We start from the raw sequence: 14430 nt of genomic DNA on the forward strand, positions 1-14430 counted from the left end.
ATGAAAACTGACTGAGAGATGAGACAGAAAAATTCCTTGAGAGAGTGAAAGAGAATCAAAAGAAGGAAAAAGAGAAAGAAAAGAAAAAGAGGTGATATATGCAACACAAAGCATTTTATGGCTACTTAGGCCAGTTGACAAAGGTGGGGGTTTTTGGTTTGTTTTTTGGGGTTTTTTTGTGATTAAATGATCCAACTGGTCCAATAAGATCTTCCTACAAGTGACATGTGAAACTTGTCCCATCCATTTTGGTAGTGAAATGGAAGCTAAAGTCAGGTAAACTAGCTCCTTTGTTTTGAGTTGTTTATGCCAGGCTTTGTCACTTGTTAAATGCCAGAAGGATCTTTGAAAACAAGCAGATGTTCACTTCTTCTACCAGAAATTAATTGCACTTGTGTAAATTTATTCAGCTCTTCGCTTTGCCCCTCAGGTAAATGATGGCCTGAAAGATTAGTATTAACCCACAGATTCTAAAATATATATATCGCAGTACAGACAAATGTAAATAAGACAGTTCTGTGGTTAAGATGAATAGAATGTTAACAGGAGTAGTCAGAGTATACTCATTTTATCTGAAAAACTCATCCCCAAGAAATTTGAAATATAAAGTGTTTGTTCTGCATTTATTCACAAGCTTACGTCTTATCTTCCACCTCTAAAGAAGACATTCACCCATAATCTCTATAAATATTTTGTATTGCATTCATAGCAACTCTTGTCTTTACTAAGCACACAGGGACTGTGTCTGTGTTTGTTATAAGCCAGGTGCTATTCTCAGATTGCCTGATTTCTTCTTTCACAGATAAAAGGGAACTGTTACCAAAGAATTTATAGCGAAGAAGGGATTAGGAAGGAAAAAGTGATGGTTAATAGTATTTCAGAGTCAAGGACAATCTGGCAGCTGTCTGTGATTCTTCCATCACTGGAAATCCTCCCTTACTAAGAACGACTTACTATGTTATGCATGTGGGATATAGCAGAGAACAGGAATGAGAAAATGTGATTTCATAGGGCTGTCAGGTGAGGTGAAGGGAAATACAGAAATTAGATAGATCCTCACATAAGTCATCAACTAGTTCATTATAAGTGTGGTAAATGCTCTGTAGAAATACAGGGTAGCCTTGAGATGATGGAGATGACTAATCTGCCCAGGGTCAGGGGAATCTTCTCAAGGAAGCCAGATTTAAGGCAAGAGAAGAGATACACAGGTTAGCTGGAGAGGAGTGTACTGGGAAAAGTAAATAGATTGCATTAAGTTCCCGAAATAGGACAATTTAGAAAGTTATCAACATCTACATGAGATTCTGCCTTTGCTTGAGTGACAGCATTGAAAATGCTGAGATATGGACAGATTCACACATATTGAACTTTGTAGCCATGAAAACAAGATTTTCTCTGCTTTTCCCCCAAACAAAACAAGCTAGCTCTCAGGAAGTGCTCAGTCCCAGGTGATGACAGTCCTGCAAATGGCTGCCATTGTTCTGTCTCTTTAATCCATTCCTGTAAAAACATGGTAAATGTTAAGGTTTGTTAGAGAATATTATAACTGTCTTATTTTCTATATATTTGTGTTTGAAATTTTCAGGAGGCATATAACGCTAACACTGTAATTGCCTACCTTCTTGTCCATATCTCCCACTAGCCAGTGACCGCAAAATATTATCTAATATATAGTCTCTGACCTACCACAGATTCTGCTTTCCCGTTTCAAGACAGTAGCCAAGGATGATTTTCTCTGTACTTTCACTGGAGGAATAAAGATGGATCCATTGTGGGGCCTGAGGGTTAAATAAATCACTCATGTTTGTTTTCTTGGAAAGAGATCTACCATTACTGATATATCAATATTACTAATAATTTCTATTAAAAGTCACAGTTGCCAGTTTTTTGCTAATATAATATTCACCAATATATATATTTTTTCTTGGTGGCATTGTATATAAGGATGAATAAGGTCATTGGCTAATGAGGTATTTTACAAGATTAAACTTACTGTTAAAGAATAATAAAGGAAGGTACATTCTTATTTAGGGTGAATTACTTGGCTTCTGATAGGCTCACCTGGACTTTAAAAAAAAGTGATACATATTAATGCAGAAACATCAAATTAGAAAATTACTTCTAATCTAAAGGAGACCTGGACACACATTTTATGAGCAAAAAGTCCTATGGTAAGCATCAGAAATAAAATCGTAACTTTATATGTATGTATATTTAGATCACACACACACACACACACGAATGACAAGGGCAGGCTACTTGCCACTAGTGATAAATTTATGTTATCTTAATAATTAGAGTCTCAGAACTACAGGGGTTCTATATAACATCTTTTCTGTTAGGCAAGGAATCCAAGACCCAGAAAAATTAGGTAATTTGGTGAGGCAGCCATCAGCAACATTGGACTTAACTATCACAAAAAAATAAAATACTTCTAGTTATAGAAATGCTTTGCTGCCATTTTTAATGTGTTCTCTACTATGTTTCTTCCAAACTAGTGTATTTATTCTGCATAGCTTGTGTCAAAAATCCTTTTCCATTTTTTTTTAATGGAAGAATATCAAATGTATTCCTTGGTACTAAAAATAATGTCTGAAATAAGAGACCAGGTATCTAAGCCACTTACTTTTTTTTTTAAGGTAAGTTGGAAAGATTTTAAGACTTTCATCCTTCATAAAAGTTGAAGTTGTCAGTTCTCATCTTTTTCATAGAACTCATGTAAATGATTTTTGAGAATTACTTTGATCCATTAAGACAGATGAATTAGGAAAGTTTCAGGTCTGCTTTCTTACCCAAATGCATCAGATTTTATATTAATTTATGAAACAGTGATACACTTAAGCCTTTTTTGTTTGTTTATTTAGTTTTATTTATTTTTTTGTATAAGACAATAATTTATTTTTTGTATAAGATGATGTACTGATTTATGGGTTATAATAGTATACAACTGAGACAGGATCCTTACTTTCTTGGAGCATATTGTCAAGTAGTTGATCAAAGAAAGGCACAAGGATATTGCCCAAAGTCCTGGTCCACAAGATCCTGAGGTAGAATATTTCTTAATTTTAATATAGCTGGCACACAATGTTACACTAGTTTCAGGTGTACAACTTAGTGATTTGACAAGTTATACATTATGCTACATTCACCACAAGTGTAGCTACCATCTATCTCATTACATTGCTATTACATTATCATTCCTTATGCTGTGCCTTTTATTCTTGTGACTTATTCATTACATAACTGGAAGCCTGTATCTCCCACTCCCCTTCATCCATATTGCCCATCCCCGCTACGCCCCTCTGGCAACCATCAGTTTGGTCTCTGTATTTATAAGTCTGATTCTGTTTTTCATTTTTTATTCATTTTCTTAGATTCCACTTAATGAGTGAAATTATAAGGTATTTGTCTTTTTTAGTCTGACTTATTTCAGTTAACATAATACTCTCTAGGTCCATCCATGTTGTCTCAAATGATGCAATCTCATTCTTTTTTATGGCTCGTAATGTTCCATTGTGTCTGTCTGTCTACCTGTCTCTCTCCTTCTTTTCTCTCTCTCTATATAGACAGATGATGATAGATGATAGATGATAGAAGATAGATAGATAGATAGATAGATAGATAGATAGATAGATAGATTACATTTTCCTTATCCATTCTTCTATAGATGGACACCTAGGGTGCTTCCATATCTTGGCTATTTTAAATAATGCTGCAATAAACATAGTGCATATACTCAACAATAGATATATGATGCAGTGAAAGAGAGAGGAGAGTGAGTGAATATTTCTGAATGATATTTACAGAACAATAATTGAATCTCTTATACAGTCTGAAGAGACCTTGTAGATGCATCACTTAGGTGTACAAGAAAACATGTTCTAAGGAATATGGTTGATTGACAACTTTTACCTTTGACACCTCCCCTCAGGATACTGCCAGCCTAATATTGAGTATGGTGAAGATACAAGAACCAGGTCATTTCTACTAAAATAGGACTCCTTAAAGAGCCAATTTTTGTTCAGAGACTTCCACAGGCCTTGCCAGAACTTTCTCAGAGTTGTCTTGCAGTCTGATGCTCTTCCCATTCTCTTCTTCCATCCTTCACTTCTTTCAATAATGCCTGTTTTGCATTGTGTCCTGAAGATACCCCTTGCCTCCTTCTGTTCCTTGAACCTCAATTCTTCACAGACATCCCTAACTACACTGTGTAGAAAGAGCTTATTAAAAACTTTTCACTTACTGAAACTCATGTGAATGTGAAATTAGAAAAAAAATTCTTGAATTTTAAGAGCTCAGGAGTAGAATTTGGAGAAGCACTGGACAGGAGGCAATGGGATATTATTCTTGCTTTCCTAATGATGACTGAAGTGAGTCTGATCAAAGGGACTGATTGTGAAAAAATTCAGGAGGGGAAACATTCAATGCACGAGAAAGTCACGAATTCCACAAGATTTCCTAGTCTGTTGAATATGGGCTTAGGGGAAAAGTCAAAGATTATTTCTGGATTGAGAATCATAGCTTCCATTTGATAATATAAGGGATTTGAAAAGAAAAAAGAGAAACTGTATATGCATTTGTATGTGTGTTTTGTGTATGCATTTTAACTAACATTGATTTCACTCATTATTAGAAGCCCTTTAAGTGCATGAATTTAAAAAATAGTGCACGAATTGACGTAATTTGTATGTGCTGCATTAGTTACCAAATGAAATTAAGTGTATTGTGAAAAGTTAAGCACTAAGCTGGGGAAGGTCAAAACAACAAAACAGCTTTGGGTTAATGGAAATAGATGAACAGTATTTATAAGCTGACTTCATCATAAATTAATCTAGATAGTCATAAAGGGAAATTCTCTGTCATAAAAAAAGAAAAAGTTAGAAATTAGCACCAAGGACACTGTAAACTTCTACATTTATTTTACCGACTCAGAAGAAATTTCATATTTAGAAATTGTATTAATTAAAGCAACTCATTCTATAAGTTGAAATAAACACACACTGCTGATATAGATCTCATTTCCTGCTATGAAATGAACTGCTTTACATGTCAGTCACACTATGGAAAAATTAATTTCAATTTTACTGAACTCCTTAGACTCTTGTTACTATTCCTACAACTATTCATTCTTAAAATAGCTTATAAAGAGTTCTCTGGAGGGTACTTAGGGAAGAGTAAGATATGACGCAAATTCTAGGGAAAATTAATTCATGTAATTAGCTTCCAGACAAATAAAATAGGCATGTTTCTGTCTGTCTTGACAGCCTTTGTTCATACGCATGCACACTGAACATAGCTTTAAACAAAATATACACATATTTTTATTTTTGTATTTCAGTTTTATATTATAAATTTCATTTTAAAATTTAATGAATTCATATCATTTCACCTGGTTTCTCTATCATAATTTATTTGCTGTTACAATTATCCCTCAACAGTTATCCCTACTGTTATACTTATCCACCTGATGTCTTGCTGCTTATTCTGTCTAAATGTACACTAAACCCTATTGCTTCCTTTTTATTCATGGACTCTTCTGCAACAATTATCCTCTATCTTTTTTTGAATCAGTAATTTCTTTTTTCCCTTAAGAGTCATTATCTATGTCATTTGGGTCACCAGAAGGTAGACATTGAGACAATGTTAGGAATGTAAAAGGGTTTTGGTGAGTGATTCCCATGAAAGATAGAAGTGAAAGAAAGTCAGATTGAACAAAAAAAGTCTTCAGGGTATGATGTGGATTTGCAATCAGTGAAAGACAGGGAAGAGAAATCAGAAATGGGCAGAGCAAGCCTTCGTAATGATGTCAGTCTGACAATGTCTTGGTCAATTCAACATGGAGCCATTCAACAGAGCAAAGATTGTCAGAAAAGTCAGGCATAGGACAGAAATCAGTCACTGATTTAGGGCTGTCTGGTATGACCATGGCATTGGCTTGAACATGAGGTGAATTCTCAGTGCACTTCCAGCTGGAGATAGTCAACTAACTCTATTCTTGTAATAGCACAGAATTTTCTTCTTGAAAGGATATAAAAATAGTAGATGACCTTGAATGTCACAGAACATCTTTTGTGCCACATGAATCAACTTGTCTATAAATATTCAGGGACCTGCTCCTCCAAACTTTTCTGGGTCTTTCTTCCTGAAGAGACAGAAATTAGTGGGCTGAACTACAGCCCCCTCATTGCAGTTGATTTCTGGACCACAATTGGTACTTACTATTCTCCTCCTCCACTTTACAGTCTTAATTTCTCTTACCATTTAGACCTCTTCATCTCAATGGATTGCCTGGTACTGTGGACCAAATCCTCTTTCTGGAAGTGTCTGAGACCCTGTTAACCATACTTTTCTCAGGCCACATTGGTATACCTACTCTTCATAGTCCCAGTTGGATAAGGGATTACTAAAATGTACCCAAGTAGATGACCTGTGTTATACATAAAATCTTCTCTGATCCAATTATATAATAGCAACCCTAACTATTCTTGTTTATCTGGGTCAATTACCCATGCAAAGCTGGTGACTACTCTTTTTGCATGCTGGTTCAGTGACCAAAGGAGTCTAAATTGCTCAGGCAATAACCATGGATTTCCAGTTTAAGGAATCTTTGCTGTGTTTCCTGACAAAAGTATATTCCCTTTGGGATCAGAACTTTGAATTCTGCAGACCCCAGAGTTGTAGGAACAAAAAGTACTTCCCTCAGTGACTCATTGGAAATCATGGTAAGTGAAGCTACTCTTCTATCCCTTTCTGTCTGAACTCTTGTGTTCTTCCTATTGTGGACATAGCACCATGTAGAGGTTTCATATTCAGTGTATTTACCACATCCTGCAGGATAGAATCTGATACTCAGAAAGCATTCCCTCTGAGCTACACTAAAGAAAAAAAAAAGAAAAGAAGATCATTTGAACACTCTAGGAGACTGGTTGCTTCTAAGTGGTGCAATATGTAGTATGACCAGTGAATCACATGATTATGGACTCACTCCTATACCTCCTTTGCAATGAAGTCAGTTTCCTGGTCAAATGCTAATATTTTTTAAAAGATTTTATTTATTTATTTGAGAGAGAGACAGCATGAGTGGGGGGCGGGGGCAGGGGCAGAGGGAGAGGGAATGGGAGAAGCAAACTCCCTGCTGAGCAGGGAGCCCGACACAGGACTTGATCCCAGGACTCTCGGATCATGACTTGAGCTGAAGGAAGATGCTCAACCAACTGAGCCAACCAGGCATGCCCTAGTCAAGTGCCAATTTGTGTGGTATTCCATACTCCTGGATCAGGTATTGCATGAGCCCCTGTATAATGGTATTGGCTGAGACTTTTCAGTCAGGAAAGGCAAGTCCATATCAGGAGTGAGATGGAGTTTCTTCTCTTTCCAGAATGGAGAGGGCACACTGCAATTGATTTGTCATCAAGCAGCTAGTTGGTTTCCTCAGGAAATAGTACCATACTGGAGATGCAAGATTGATCACTACTGTTGGTGGATTTGCTATTCAGAGACAAGGGTAGCTAAGCTGGCCTTGAAAAGAAGGATTCCATGCTTTTTGGTCTATGTGCAGCTTCGATTTCTGCCACTCAGATAACTGAACACATATGCATTGTTCCAGTTCTCAGATAGTAGAATGACGCCAGCTGGCCAAGTCATTTGCTAGATCTAGGAGCTCAAGTGATATAGGGCTTTTTAACTTTCCTTTCTTCTCTTGGCATTGCTTAAAATATGCGGTCAGTTTCCTCTTTTGAATCCAGAAAAGATGGATGTGAAAAACGTCAGCCTCAAATGTATTTACTAACTCCAGTAAAGATGACCATTTATGTCTTGGGATCAAGAATGACTCTCATTCATTCATGACCTCAGTTGAGGTCACATACTCATTCTCACTATGATCCCTGGGACCACAGAGATGTAAGTTCTCATAAAGTAGTCTGGATTAAATACCCATCCAATTTGTGAGTTGGAGTAGAGAGAATTTTTCATGATAGATTGCTTTACCAGAATCACAGAGAATACTTTTTATTAGTTCTCCAAAGTTAATCTGGAAATAAACTCTAACCAAGGACTAGTGAGAAAAAAATAATGTCCATTATAAGCATCTTATTTTTTCCTTTGAACTATCTCATTAAGAGATATGCTTTTGAGTATATTATATAAATAATAAATATGTATATGCCTGCATGCTAAAGTCTAAATAATATATTTAACAAGGTCATATGCCATGTATGAGTGTACCAATTTACCTTGATTTCATTGTTATTAATTACTGTATATTTTTCCCAAAAGTACTGTGGGGAAAATAGTAGTTCATTATTTACTATTTTGAATATTTTAATTCTCAGTTTGGATAAATATTGCTTCATATATATTTATTTTTATTATTAATCTTGGGTAAATTATCTGTTCATTCCCTTTGTTTGTCTGTTGTAAGTTTTGTAGCATTTTATATCTTGAAAAGGAACGAACCTGCCAGTATATTAATATCAACACTTGCCATTTTAAATAAAAAAATCCTCATTCTCCTATCTCTTTTTTAATAAATTAAATAGTTTTGCTTCATTCATTTTGATTCATGAAATAGCTATCAACTGAGCTATGTTCTATGTATCTGTATGGAGCAAAAGGTATGGTCCTTGTCTCCATGGAGTTTCTGTTGATTTAAGCTCTTCCATTCCAAGGTTTAAAAATGTTTACATTCGGGGCGCCTGGGTGGCTCAATTGGTTAAGCGACTGCCTTCGGCTCAGGTCATGATCTTGGAGTCCCTGGATCGAGTCCCGCATCGGGCTCCCTGCTCGGCTGGGAGTCTGCTTCTCCCTCTGACCCTCCCCCCTCTCATGCTCTCTCTATCTCATTCTCTCTCTCAAATAAATAAATAAAAATCTTTTAAAAAAAAAAGTTTACATTCAAATCAAATAAATATTACTTAAATCTTTTCAATCTCCTAGTCCAATATGTCTCAAATGTCGTTTCTCTAGATACTTGTGGCAAAATGAGATACATTAAATATTACAGGAATGTGTCCCATAAACAAATATGTTAAGTTAAACAAAATCAAATGTTTTTTTTTTATTTGTACTCTCCAGTTCTTTAATATGTTACCATGTACTAGGAATCTCTTAGAATTATAGTAGTGTTTCCAAAACTTCTCCATAGAATATTTAATATTAATTATTGCTTTAATAAAGCAATAATTAGCACTAGTATTCTAAATTTTAAAATTCTTCTCTTCAGTATCTACTTATATATCATCTATTTTTCTATTATCTATCTGTCTAGCATCTAGCATCTATTATCTATCTTTAAAAAGTATTTATTTTCTAACACACCTAAATCATTTCACATATGATAAAATATAGTTCTAAAATGACTTTCCTCAGTTCATCCGGTTATACCAATATATTCATCAAATATCTTTTTTTCTATTTATCTTGTTATTTATCTATTATTTTCACATATAAATTTGCATACTTTGTGTATTTCTATTCTGATCTGTATCCTACATTTCTCTTTTTGTACCATTTGCAAATACTTTTGTTGTTTCTCCTTTATTATTTAACTAAAAATTATACTGTGATTAGTCTTCCATTTTAAACATTTTTTGTTTTGTTTGTTTTCATATTCACTGACTTTTTGTCACTGTAGTTTCTAATTGATGTTATAATTTTTTTTAAGATTTTATTTATTTATTTTGAGAGACAGAGAGAGAATGCAAGAGCAGGGGGGGGGCAGAGGCAGAGGGAGAGAGAGTACCTCAAGCTGACTCCATGCTGAACCCGGAGCCTTATGTGGGGCTGGATCCCACAACAATGAGAACACAACTTGAGTGGAAATCAAGAGTCAGATATTCAACTGACTGAGCCACCCAGGTGCCCCTTGTTGTTATAATTTTTTTGTTAGTCAATTAAAAATATCTTACTGTGAGGGCACCTTGGTAGTGCAGTCAGCTAAGCCTTGGACTCTTGGTTCCGGCTCAGGTCATGTTCTCAGGGTGGTGAGATGGAGCCCTGCGTCCAGCTCTGCAGGGAGTCTGCTTGAAATTTTCTCTCCTCCCCTGCCCCTCATGCTTGTGCTTTCTCTCTCTCTTTCTAGAAAAATAAATAATTTTTTAAAAAATCCTATTGTGATTATATTTGTATTAGTTGAAATTGATTAAGAAACCTGAAGAAATTTATAAACATAAGTAATTAGCCTTCTCCTCCAGGAACATAAATGCTTTTCCATTCTTTAAACCTCTTAAAATACTTGTATCTTAATTTATATTGCCAATGACCACCATACTATTTGATAACGTTTTATTTGAGATTTCTCTATAAATACACGTAGGGGAGATCATTTTACAAGTTTTAAGAAGTTAGATTTTGGGACAGCCTTTTAAAAAAAAGATATATTTATTTATTTTAGAGAGAGAGAGCATGAATGGGAAGGGCAGAGGGAGAGAGAGAAAAATCTCAAGCAGATTCCACCCTGAATGGGGAGCTCAATGCAGGGCTTGATCCCAGGACACTGAGATCATGACCTGAGCTGAAACCAAGAGTCAGAGGCTTAACAGAACTGCACTACCCTGGTGCCCCAGATTTTGGGACAGTCTTAATCATTTCAGTTTAAAATATCTCTTTACAAAAAGAAATTATTTGCATTTTTAACTCAATAGCATTGACATATTTTATCTTTGATGACAAAATTGCATATGTATGTAAATTAGACAGATAAAGGTTATTTGGCAACAAGATTATGTTTAAGATTGATGAGTGTGAATACAAAATATTTACATATTTGAGTTAAACATACCAAAAATGATGTGCATACTTTCTGTCTAGCCAATATCTTTGAAATGTCTTTCAGATGTTTTTAAGATATAAAAAACATATTTTTATTGAATTAAAGGAACTCTTTTTCCCACTACCTTATGAATTATTTAGATTAAACATAAGCCTAATTCTTTTTGGTAGGGGGAGGGCTTTAGGTGAATTTTAGTTACTTTACAAACTCTTGCACATTTCCCAAACAATGATTTTTTTGTGTGTGATATTATGTGTTTAAAAATCTGTTCCACAGGGGTGCCTGGGTGGCTCAGTCATTAAGCGTCTGCGTTCGGCTCAGGTCATGGTCCCAGGGTCCTGGGATCGAGCCCCGCATCGGGCTCCCTGCTCAGCGGGAAGCCTGCTTCTCCCTCTCCCACTCCCGCTGCTTGTGTTCCCTCTCTCGCTGTATCTCTCTCTGTCAAATAAATAAAATTAAAAAAAAAAAAAAATCTGTTCCACAGACAACTTGGGGCTAATGAAAAGATAAATGCCTCGGATATTAAAGAGGTCAGCCAGGTTTTTTAGTAGACCCACATTGTGATCTGACACCAATTATTTAATCTTCCTGTATATAAAATTAAAGCATCTATGATTCACATCGGTTTACTACATATGCAGCATTATTTGGGGAATCCACTCCATTCTCAGTTAATTTGGCTCTGATGAGACAGAAACTCAACTATTTGATGATGGAAATCATCCAGATCTAGCCAATAGTTATTATATCTCCATTGCCACAGTTATTCATTCACTAGTTAAAGTGACCCAAACTAGGCCAAACCAAATTGATTCTGGAAATTTTGCTAGAATTGTTGGGAGAGAAATATGCTTTTACTGAGGTTACAAAATTAATGGGAAGTAAGCTTAATGCTAGTGCACATCTTTATCAAAACTCTGGGCCACTATGTCTGAGAATCAAGTCAATAAAGGACAGCCATGGAGGGGAAAATGAATAAAAAGATGAAAGCAAAAATATTCTTTTGACACCCCTGGGACTTGAAATTGAGCAGTGCCTACAGGTGGTCATCACCTTGGAATCCTCTATGACATACACCAATACTCTCTCCCCTTTCTGTATAAGCTCATTTGTGAGGAGTATTTGCCATATGTAACACAGCATTCTGATTTATAAAATACAGTCTTGGATTAGATAAAATTTAGAATTTATTATTCTAATAATGGTCCTAGATTCTGAATCCATTTACAGAGGGAAAAAAAGATTTAAAATTCTTATGAGGAATGACACTTCACGTATGAAATTTAGCTTTCTTTGAAAGCTAGTACTTCTTTAGGCAAATAAGTTTTGAATGTTTACTTAACAGAGTGATTGACTATACCTATCTGATGATGACATTTCAAATCTTGATTCAGAGTTGTCCTAGTCAGTTTGGACAAATTACCTAGACTAAGTGGCTTAACAATATTTTTCATAGTTCTGGAGGCTGGAAAGTCCAGGTTCAAGGGGCTGTCAGATCCAGTGTTTGTTAAGGGTTGCTTCCTGGCTTGAAAATAGCTGCTTTCTCCCTGTTTTCTTACCTGGGAGAGAGAGAGAGAGACCAAGCACACTCTCCTTTCTCTTCTTATAAGGGCACTAATCCTGTTCATTGAGAGCTCCACCCTCATGACCTGATTACTTCCCAGGGGCTCCACCTTCTAACACCAGCACAGTGGTGGTTATGATTTCAACATATGAATTTGGAGGAGACCCAAGCATTGAGTGGATAACAAGAATGCAAGATAAATAATTTAACTAAAAAGAAAAATAATACTTTTTATGGATCTCATTACTGACATAGTCCAACTGTCTATCATCTCTTACCTGGATTACTGTTATAATCTCCTGTTTTTTCCATTTCTGTGTTACCAGATAGTTTTTTCTCAACAGAGTATATGAAGTTAGCTGCTTTAGAATATGAATCATGTCACTCTTCTCAAAACATTTGCTTTGGCTCACTCAAAGCAAATTTTAAAAGCCCTAGTAATGTCTTCTATGGTCCTCTAAGACTCTAAGACTCTTCTATGGTCCTCTAAGAAACTACTGCTGTGCCTCTACCCTGCCATAGTGGATTCCTTGCTTTTCCTAAAATATACTAGGTATACTCCTCTCCTGGGTTCTTGCATCATTCTTTCTGCAAATATATCCATGGCTTTCTTACCATCTCTTTTAATGTGATGCACAAGTGTCACTTTCTCAGTGAGGATTTCTCTGACTATTGAATTTAAAATTGCAAAATCCCCTGGAATTCCTATCCGCTGTCTCTGCTTAATTTTCTCCTATATCACTTAGCTCCAATTAATATGTTATATGGTTATTTGTTTACTTATTTTTACTACTTGCTTCACCCACAACCCCTGTCAGAATGCCAACTCTTTGTGCCCATGAGGGCTAGATTTTTAAAATATCTATTTTGTTCATAAATGAACACTCAGTACCCGTAACACTAACTTGCAAACAGTTAGGGTTGAGATATTTATTGACTTAAAGGATTAATGAATGTACTGGTTAATCAATGACATTAATATTCACGTAGTTGGTAAATAAATATTTGTTGGTTGATACATAAATGAATAAATGGTTGAATATATATAAAAGGATTATATTGATAAGAAGTCTCCAGAAAAACAGAACCAATGAGATATATAGAGATATATAAGAAGAGATTTGATTGGTTCATGTGATTATGGAGGCTGAGAAGTCTCGTGGTCTGCCATCTGCAAGCTGGTGTGTAGTTCCAGTTCAAAACAGAGGACCCAAGAAACGGGGGGAGTGGGGGACGCGATGATGTAAGTCCTGCCCTGAGTCCAAAGGCCAGAGAACCAGGAGCAACAATGTCCAAAGGCAGGAAGAGATGGATGTACCAGCTCAAGCAGAGATTAAATCCACTCTTCTTCCTTTTTTTCCCCTTCTTTTAAGATCCTCAATAGATTGGATGATGCCTGCCCATGTTGGTGAGAACAATCTCCTTTGCCCTCAGTCTACCTATTCAAATGCTAATCTCTTGCAGAAACACCCTCAGAAAAACACTCAGAAATAATGTTTTCACAGGTATCTGGAAAACCCAGTCAGTTTGACACATAAAAATAAGCATCACATGGGCGCCTGGGTGGCTCAGTTGTTTAAGCGACTGCCTTCAGCTCAGGTCATGATCCCAGGGTCCTGGGATCAAGTCCCACATCGGGCTCCCTGCTCTGCGGGGAGCCTGCTTCTCCCTCTCCCACTCCCCCTGCTTGTGTTCCCTCTCTCGCTGTGTCTCTCTCTCTCAAATAAATAAATAAAATCTTAAAAAAAAAAAAAAAAAAAAAAAAAAAAAAAAAAAAAAAAAAAATAAGCATCACATAGATAAATGAATTGCTGATATACTCTGGCCATATCAAGCAGAAAGCAGTGTATTATTATGCTGCATAGATTTTGCAGTTTAATGGCAAATTGACAGTGCCATCTTATATTTATACCCCTTCTATTTTTTTCAAAATATCTTAGTATCTTTCATACATAAAACATCCTTATGAGGTGATCTGCCAGTTATCAATGTATTCTTCAATTTAAATTTAATCTCCTTTGCCCTGTTTTATGATACCACAGCTAGAACCTGTAAAGCTTTCTTCTTTGCCAGCTGGCACAATATTGTGGTTTTG

The sequence above is a fragment of the Mirounga angustirostris genome, unplaced genomic scaffold (assembly GCF_029215605.1).
Source record: "Mirounga angustirostris isolate CCGP_5_RB_7025 unplaced genomic scaffold, mMirAng1.0.hap1 SCAF_13, whole genome shotgun sequence".
Taxonomy (NCBI): Eukaryota; Metazoa; Chordata; class Mammalia; order Carnivora; family Phocidae; genus Mirounga; species Mirounga angustirostris.